We start from the raw sequence: 10,422 nt of genomic DNA, 5'->3' as shown, positions 1-10,422 counted from the left end.
TTAAGGAGGTTGTGAATTAGACTTCTGATCATTGAGTGGAGTGTGCATGTCCTGTCTGTGTTACTATGACAGAGTGGTTATCCTGTCTCCTCCTCTCAGTAAGGAGGTTGTGGGTTAGACTCCCGATCTGTCTGTACAGGGAGTCAGAATGTCCCATACTCACTGAATGTGATACCACTTAAACAGAGAATGAGGACTCTGTTTTCTTTAGACTTTGCTTCTTCAGCCTTAACTTTGAACTTTGCATCTGGAAGAACTATAGATTTTTTTTTTAGACATTTTTTCATTCACCAGTCTCTGATGTTGACTGACAAGCAACACATCTCTTACCTAAGAGCTGTACATTTAAAGAACATTTGCTTTGAAAACACTTGGATCATAAAATGGTCTTATTTCGTTTCATCAAACAGGAAAGATGAAAGACGATGGACATATTTGGCAATAATTTTGAAGGATTTATATTTGTCTTAAAGCAGAACTCTGTCACTTTCCTCTAGGGTTGTCAAAACCATCGAAAATCAGATGCCAATCATTAGTAAAACTATTATCGAAACTAGACCGATACAAAAAAAAGTGACAGAATTGGGCTTTAGAGACACTGAACACTGTGAAGAAGGAGGAGACGCCATGACGGTCCGATGAAGCAGATGTGAGTGTCTCTCCACTGTGAAGACTGAGTGGGAGCGCTGTAATCTGCTGTGTCTCGTGTTTTCGTCCAATACTAAAATGTATTTAATATATGCAATTGTTGCCATGTGAAATAACCCAGAACTCAGTCGCCACAAGCAAAAGGAAGATTGAAGCTGAAATGTGGACACAACCAGGGCTGTAAATAAGACTAAATGAGAAAAATAATAATAAAATAAAAATCAGTTCACATTTTAAACCCATCTAGGAGCATTAACATTTGACAGAAGATTAAAATCAGAACTTTAAACTAATCCAAGAATCGTATGTGTTTCAGAACATGTTTACAGAGTCCAAACTACAAGGTTAGCAACTTTTACACAGATTAAGACCCCTTGGAGTCACGGGAAGGGCATCTGACACACAGGGGCATTTCAAAACATGAACTGATCCAGTCCTGCTTTAGACCTGGTGTAGTCCTTGTCCAGTTCGGTTTAGACCTGAACTTAATTTCTGGGTCGCTATGGCGACTGGGTTCACATTGAAGCACTTTTGTGTGTTTAAATGTTGTTCGTCTTTGTCCAAATGTTGCATGAACTTAAATTGAGACTGCAACTTGTCCCAGAGGGTCCAGACTGGTCCTGCATGAACCGGACCTGTTCAGAGCCAGGGTCAAGACCTGGGCTAGACTTGGTTTACTTCTGGTTTAGTCTTTTGTTGACTCTGGATTTGAACTGACCCTTGACAGCATTATATTGATAAGTCAGATATGTTTGCTTCTGATAAGACCTGATTTAATCCTGGACTAGACCTGGACTAGACTTGGTTTAGTTTCATCCTGGGTTAGACATTGTTTAGACCTGGTTGAGACCTGTCTTGGACCTGGTTTAGTCCTTGGTTACACCTGGATTAAACTTGGTAAAGTCCTGGGTTGGTCCTGGTTTAGTCGCTTGTTGACTCCAAAGCCCTGATACCACTAAATTGAAGTCTAATGTGTTTGTATTATAATAAGTGTAATATTTATGTGTAAAATGTCAGAGCACTGCACAAAATCCACCTCCAATAAAAGATTTTCTACTTTTGACTTTGAGTTTGACAAAAGACGTGTTCGTGAGTCACTGCAAAAGAAAGAGTTCAAGGGGGTTCAGAATTCCTAGTTTTGATTCATTTAGATTTATTAGAATGTTACAGGACCAACTAGAAAAGCACTCAGAGAGCGCAGACCTCCGCCAAGGACTACCCCCATTTTTTATATAAATTGTGATAAAATCAGTCTTCTGGATCAGATCTGGATCAGCCTTTGGAATATGAAAGAGGATCCCATTGTCCATCCATGAGTCAAATTTCATGGGGTTTGGTCAATAATTAACCGAGATATTGAGAAACTAAATTTTTGGTACCATTTACCACAATGTTAACTAAAATTTCAAAGTGATCCAGAATGCAGGATTTCTTCCAGATCACCCCCAAAATGAAATCACTTCTTCCTTTTCACATTTCCAACAAATCCTGAAAATTTCATCAAAATCGGTCCATAACTTTTTGAGTTATGTTGCTAACAGACAAACAAACAGACAAACGCCGGCAAAAACATAACCTTGGCGGAGGTAAAAAATGGCACAATCATAAATAAATAAATATAAGAATAAATGTTGGAATGTATTATATAGATATACAATACATGAATGCATACATTTTACAGTTCTGAATATATTCATTTATACATGTATTTATTTTAAATAATGTTGTATTATTTATATATTATTTTTTTATTAATTTACTCACTTGGTTCCTCCCAGGTTCAGATAAGGGCTGAAGAAGGGATGGATCTCCTCTGTGAAGCAGCAGTCAGTGAATGAGTGCAGCAGACAAGTGGAGTTTGCATCATTGAAAAGCACCAGCCCCAGGCCAAAGGCCAAGAACTTGCCCACTGTCTGAGCCCCCACCCTGATGCCTTCCTCTGGTCTATGAAAGAGCACGCCCTTCTTTGACCTGATGGACCACCTGACCACACCCATATCTCAGTCCATTTGACCTTAACCCCACCCCAAGTACAAGCACCCAGAGAAGAAGAACTGCTGTGCTGAAATGTGGACCTTCTGTAGCATGTGCAGGACATGGTCTTTCCACTTGTCTCCACAGTAAACCTATTTATCCACAGACTGGACCAGCAGAGGACCAGCCGTGTCCAGGTCCAGGGTTGGGTCTGCAGGTCAGGAACCAGAGAAGGAGGGATGAGATCAGGAACCAGAGCAGGAAGGGACAGGATGCTGTCCAAAACCATCAAGAGGAACTCTGAAGAATACAAGCAAAGGTTGGAGAATGTGAGGAGCCAACAGAACTGACCCCAGTCTGTGTGATTTTGAAGAAAAATCTAATTGCAGTTTTTCTGACAAGTATTGTGATTTGTGGTTTGACATTTGTGCCAACTCAGATTGCAATTTTGATTCAATTCTAGTTAACTGTGCAGTACTAGTCTGCACTGCAAAAACAACTATTTGAAATAATAGCTCAAATCACCTACTCACCTGTGGTGCAGAGCAGGAGGTTCAGAAGGTTCATTTGAGAGGATAACGCGACTGTTTGATCTCAGTCCAGGTTTAGATCTGGAATAGTCAAGGTTTACTGTTGTAGGCTACTGTAGTCCAGTTTTAGTCCAGGTATAGCCTAGCTTTAGACCAGCCTTAGTCGAAGTGTGTGGTATTATCTTTAGTCCACGTATAGTCCAGTCCTTAAAGGACCACTCCTCCCATAGAAATGACAGCTGGCTGATCACACACGTCTGATCACTTTGGTTTAGTCCAGGTATTGTCCTGCTTTAAAGGCGCACTGTGTAACATTCCCAGTTTCTACTATGCTTGTCTACATGGAAATGTGTCTATAGTTTAACTGATCAATCCCTGGAGAACATTCATTTTCATTGTGAGGTGGGTCTTTTCTGCAAACACCTGGCCCGTAACATGGCCTGGTGGTTAAGTGTAATGCCATTCTGTGGAACATTTTAGGGAAAGCAATTACATCTCTATAAAGACAGGCAGGTGGATATCTCACCTGAAAAGTTACACAATACAGCTTCATGAAGAGTTTTAGTCCAGCACTTAAAGGTGGTTCGTCCTCAGATCTCTGACCACACAGGGCTGACCAGTATAATGAGTTCTGTGGTGATGATAGTCCAGGTTTAGTCCAGTTTTAGTCCTGGTTAAGTGTGGTTTTAGTCTTGCTTTAGTCCATCTTTTGTCCTGGTTTAGTCCAGGTTTAGTCCTCTGTAAATGCCTTTTCAGTTCTACTTCTCTCCCTCTTTCCCGCTCCCATTTACCATTTACTCTTTCTCTCTCTTCCTCCTCTCCTCTATTTTAACACCTTTTCCACTTGTCTGTGTTTTGATTTTGACTCAGACTGGAGGCTCCAGCGGCAGCCCTGATCTGACCCCGCCTCTCGCGCTCTGCATTGCGGCTCCGGACCAGATCTGGAACTACAGCTCCCTCTGCTGGACCTGCACTGCTCATACAGCGTAAAGAACAATGAGGGAAAATAAGGTACGGTTCGTATCACATCACGATATTATGTAAAATAAACTTTTCAGAGCTTCCTGCCATATTGTTTACTGTTGTTCCCTCCTTACTTTGTTCCCTGACACCTAAAGAAGTTTTAGGGAAGGAGTATCTCCAAAAGTGGAAAAAATACGTTGTTTTTGGCAAATATATAAAACAATAAATATGTGGTCTAAATATGTTATGTGTTAGTAATTATTACCCCACAAAAGTGTAATAATCCCTCTTTAAATAATAATATGAAAGGTTACAGCTATTGAGAAGCATTTATTTGTTTTTAGATCATCTATTATAATCCTGTTGTGTTATGAATTCAAAATGTTTTATCACGTTAAAGGAATTATGTAAATTTTCTGGTTTGTGACACTCTGCTCTGATTGGCCGCTTTTTCATTCTGGACCCGCTTACTGCCCTCTCTCTGAGTGCCTGATTTACCCCAATGAACTTTTCCATAACTTCTCCATAACTTCACAAAGACATATACTCTGAATCTCTTTGAATTCAGATGGCCATGATTGACAGATTAATTATGGCTGTTTACAAGGAAAAGAAGAAAAAATAAATAAAATTATCATAGGGGACTGAAAAACGTGTCGATTTCTGCAGAATTAATCATCAAAGCACTAAACTCTGAGGTGAGAGAAATGTAATTTTTGTAAGTGATAGGTGACTAATAAGCTCCGTCTTTTTCTTCTTTTTGTCACTGAAATGAACAAATCTGATTGGACAACTCTGTCATAGTTTGACCTGAGACACAGGGGAGGAGGAGGAGGGGACCAGACTTAGGGATCTTCTATAGGGAAAATACAAACAAAACCTCAGGCTACCAAAAGCCTATCTCTCCCCCTGTCCCTCACCCCCCTCTCTCCCCTCTCCCTGGCCCCCAGCACAGAGGCACAGAGTTTGATCCTGTTGTTGTCTCTCCAGCTGAACTTTCTGGTCTCTGGTTCATATATGCAGAGGATCGGGAGCGACGGGGGCAGAACTAACAAATGTGCGGGGTCAATTGGTAAGAACACTCCTCCTCCTCTTCTCCTCTCCTCCTTTTTTTCTTTCTCTCCTTTTCTTCTCAACTGTTGAACTTGGAACTTGACTTGTCTCACTCTGGCATGCTACAGATTCAGGATTTGTCTTTCTGTTTCTACGTTTTAAATTTATGTTTAAACTTTATCTAGTCATTTATCGTGAAATTTCTCTGAATTTCTTGTAAGAGATGTAGACTACAATTTAAGACCACCATCAGTCAGGTTTTTTTTTTCCAAGACGCTGTGTTACATTTAAAAGATTGTTTTAGTAGCTTCTCTTGGTTTTGGTGTGTAAACCTTAACTCTTTACTTAAAGCCACAACCTTTTTTTTTATTTTTTAAATGAACCCACTTTGAAATTCTTTGGATTCACATACATTCAGAATGCTGGGATTTTTTTTTGTCCTATCAATCCAATTTTTAAAATTTTAGTTTTCAGTTTGTCTGTTTTTCATTTTATTTATGATTTTTTTTTTTTTTTTTTTTTTTTTTTTTTTTGCAAATGGATTGGATCTCGGATTTTCACCTTTTTTTTTTTTTTTAATTTCTATTTGAAAATGTTGTTTTTTCCTTCCACACCAGAACCTCTCACTTATTGAACATTTGTAGGTAACAGGAATCTATTTAGTTGTCTACAGGTTTGTTTATTCTTTTATTTTCACTGCAATTACACATTACCACACGTGCACAGTGACCACACACTGGGAGCTTGTAGCTTGTTAGACTTCTTACACAGCTACCACCACTTTAACTTCTTAACCTTTATGAGTCTGCTCACTGGGTCTGGAAATTAAGTTCTCTTTTATTTTATTTTACCCCTTATGTAGATTATCATTCACTTTATTTTTTATGGTTTCCAACTAACAGTTAAAATCTGCTACTTAAATTTGGTAGTAAATGTTTAAATTTTTTCTGTGACAGCATTTTAGTGCTTTGGATGAACATTGTCTCAATTAATGTTAAACTTGATTTTGATGTAAAGCAAGGACTTGATACTAATTTCAGTACAGCAATTAGATTTTTTTTTTTTTTTTAAAGGACACGCTTTTTTACAGTAGGTATATGTCATGCATCAGTCGTTTCTTGAGTGTTACTATGTGGTCTTTGTTCTGATATAGTCAAATTTAGACTGAAAAATATTCCAAATTATGTGTGAGGCTAAGATAACAAGCTAAAACAGGATAGCGTTTAGTATTGCCACTGCTGGAGCGGGGAGCTGTTGTTTTGCTCTGGACAAAGCTCTGGCCTCAGTGAGACTAGATCCATCTGACCAGCACAGCACCGACCATTCTGGACTTTTCTCCCCCCCTCTCCTCTCTCTCCCCTACCTCTTTCTCTTCCTCTGCCCACTCTCTGCCCTCTCTTTCTGCTCGTGCCACTGTATTCTCTTGGTCGGGCTACTCTTTGGTTAAAGGTTGATGTAGGAACATTTCAAATTAGTAACCACATTTCCTTCATGCAGCCCCAGGGCAGCTGTGGCTACAGCGTGGGCTTACACCACTACAGGCGTGACACACTTGAATAACAGGGCTGCAACATTGTCTCCAATAATCCCGTTCTGTCGTGAATGTGAGGTTTTGTTTAGACTAATGATTTAAGGTCAAATTTTCAACATTAAAAAACAGTACCTTTATATTACCATGTGATTACTGGTCTGGTCTTGTATCTGTGTAGTTCCTCAGTTGTACTGTAGGCATAGTGGTCCATGAGCGTGGTCCAAGTCTTTGTGGTTTTATACAGCTTAAGATCATTCTAAAACTATTCAGAAAAGCTTCATTTCTGACCCACTTTGAGAAGCAAGTCAAGCCAATTATTATTTTCAGTGGTTTGTTCCAGAGTGTGTGGATTTTTATATTTTTTGGACAAAATTTGAAAATGTTGTGTTTATCTTCCACACAACTGAGTGATTAGCGCTTCAGCCTCACAGTCTGAAGGTCTTGGGTTCAACACCCAGGCTATCTCAATCTCAGTGGGGCTTTCCTGGTTAACTAGAAGTTAACAAATAAATCCTATCTGCATCCACTTGACCAGAAATAGAAGACAGATTGGTGTCAACTCTGGCAGAACATTATTAATACATCGCAAAAGAAAATGTAGTTCACCTGGACAAAGGTTTTGGAGTGTTTGGAGTATTTGGAAATATGAGTACAAAACCAAAGAGCCAGTCAGAAGCAATGAGGGTCAATAGCTGTCAAACCTGTTCAGGATCATGTAGATGAATTAAAAGGTGATGAAGAATGAGGAGCAGCAGTTACAAGGAGAGGGTCAGCATTTTATCAATACAAGTCAGTTAGAAACAAGTAATGATAATACCTGTTTTACCAGTGATGGCGATAGTAGTTTGACTTTTACATTGAATCTAACTGGGTTTGTGTTATTGTAATTCCCACAGGTTTCCCAAGGGGACGCTGTTGAGAAGCTGGCTCACCAAGTCGCGTCCCCGTCTGCTGCTGCTGATCGCCGGACTCAAGCGGCCTCAGGTCACGCTAATGCGCCGCAAACGGATGAAGCGCACCAAAGTAGCCAAGACCACGTAAGCACCGGTAAATATAAGACTACCAAACCAGAGCCACGTAAGCACCGGTAAATCAGGCCTATTGATACTTTGCAGTGGCATGATGCTGGGGGTTCTGAATGTATGTCTATGGTGGAATGCGCAGCAGTTACCATGGTGGCACAATGTACACATCAGCAAACACTGCCCAGCAACATTTTAAGATATACTCAAAAAAAAAAAAAGAAAAGAAAGAAAGAAAGGAAAATACAAAATGGATTTAAGCAACACATTTTCAGGAGTCTATTATCTATTTGAGTGTTCATGGTCTTGATTAGGTGTTTGAATTTCAACAACAAAACACTGAGAGTGACAAACTGAAAACTGTAATGCTAAGTCAGTTCTTTAAGGTCAGATTTTGTTAAATTAAAGCTCATATTAAAGTGTAACCTGATTAACAAAGCATCAGACAGAGCAGTGCCTCCAGTTAGCATCACCCCCCAGGGAATATTGATGACATAAGCTGCAAAGTATCAATACAAAACCAGGGCTGTAGTAGAGTGGTTCCCAGCCTAAGGGATGGAACCCTATAGGGGTGCCAATACATTAAAGGGCTCCCCAGAGCTTTGTCTAGTCAAAGAGTCAGTTTAAGCTTAAAAAAAGTGAATAATGGTTAAAAAAAAAAAAAAAAAAGTTATAAACAAATATATTTCTGTATAGTTTGTGAAAAGAGGGTCACTGACCATTGAACTATTTCTTATTTATTTGCCTAATCTGTATTTTAGGTTATTTTGATACCTCAGTCATACATTTAATAAAATAACTTTACACCAGTTAAATCCTTTTAAAGTGGAACTAAACACCTAAACTTAGCCCACAATTCACATTTTAGCTGCTAAACTGGGCAGTACCTGGAGGACTAAAGAACAGGTCTACAGGTATAAGGAGCAGTGTGATTGGTCTAAGAGCACTTGTCCACTGATCCAAAGGTTGGTGGTTTGAATCCTGCTCTCGACATTAAAAACAACAACAACAAAAAAAAAAACATCATTGGTTGAGTGGTCAAATCCACTGACCCACAGGTTAGCAGTGTGATTCCAGCTCCCATAAATGCATGCTGTCATTGTATCCTTGGGCAAGACATTTAACCCACCTCTCCCCCAGTGTCTGCATAGATGGGTGTATGAATGTGTGTAAATGAGTGAGTGGGTCCTTGTTGTGAAGTGCCTGGAAGGTGGAAAAGTGCTGTGACCATTTTCCACACTTCAGACTGGGATGTAACGATATCCAAATCTCTTGATACAATATTTTTACGATAAACATCTCATGGTACGATATTTATTGCAATATTTTGTTGAGGCTAACAGAACTGTGAATATGATACTTCTCTGTCATAATCAAAATAATTAAGATTTAAAGCGCTTTTTAAAAGTTATTTCATTATGTATTTTTTCATCTGAAACAGAGCAAAGGATCATGGTCTATGTAGTTCTGTTTTTTTAACTGTTGCTCCATCATAACAATGTATTTAAGCAAAGAAACTATTAATTCATTATATTGTAATGACCCACGATATTATTGTGACACTTTTGATGATACGATATCACAATATTTCAGTTATTGTTATTTCCTTAGTGTAGGGGCAGTGGCCCTATGCCACACAAGCCACTAGGATGCAAATTTTAAAAGGTAGTTCTGACACGTGTTTCCATATAAATGAGCCCAAAAGTCCAGTAAAAGCTCAAATATTCCTTTATTTTAGCATGAGCTTTGAACACGGTCAAAAGACTGTTCCTCATCAATTTGTAACACCTGGCATTGCTAATTAATGGTCTTAAATAGGCAGCAACCCACAGAAAACAAAGACATAGTGCCACACAGTGGCCGGAGGTGCATTTTGGCCGCTACACTTAGTTTTGCGTAATGTCATATAGTACTTGAATTAGCAAAGGCCACTGAAGAAAGCTGCAAATTTACCTAGTTTGATGTAATGATTAGAAACAGGAGACAATACTATTAAAACCCGATATACACAATTTAATAGAAAAAAAAAAGTTGATTAAAGGCCGCCGCACTCTAATTTTGGCTGGGATTTGCTTCTTCCTGTGTTCGCGTAGGCGAGACGTGACTTTGTATCTTTGTGTGCGATTTTGAAGGCACTGCGCTCCTCATGTGTGGTGTCAGTGTGACTCTGAGATGCTCTGTCATATCGTAATCAATCGTAACCACCAAAGAAACAGCCAAAAAACAGCGTCAGGGGCAGATGGAGTGACAGACACTGAGGCGCAAGATACAAACTCAGGAAATAGCAAAACATAATGAGAAGAGATTACTCACCACTTGTAAAGTTATACATTTAAACTGCATTATCTCATCCACATGATCCATAGATCCAACTGTCCTCTGAAAATAATGACAACCAGTGGACAAAACGGTGCTATTAATACAGTTTGAGGCATTCATAGAAAGTGAAAAGGCGAGAGTAGTTCCTCATGTGTGTCTGTTTACATCCACACAGTGCACGGATTTAGGTGAAGCTGCAGATTAGCAATACTGACTCTACTTCCTGTGTACTTTATTGTTTTATATGCTTTAAAAATCATGTATGTGAAGTATTGCACCACATTTCACAAATAATAATAACTCTGTTCTGACTTGTATCTAAACTAGAAGTGCAGTGCTCTGATCTTTTGAACACTTAAGAGTCTCAAAGTGAGTCGTTTTA

Source organism: Boleophthalmus pectinirostris, unplaced genomic scaffold (genome assembly GCF_026225935.1).
Source record: "Boleophthalmus pectinirostris isolate CB_2022bp ecotype Guang Dong unplaced genomic scaffold, ASM2622593v1 HiC_scaffold_22, whole genome shotgun sequence".
Lineage (NCBI taxonomy): Eukaryota > Metazoa > Chordata > Actinopteri > Gobiiformes > Gobiidae > Boleophthalmus > Boleophthalmus pectinirostris.
The sequence above is the reverse complement of the archived record's forward strand: the minus strand, read 5'-3'. Positions refer to the sequence as shown.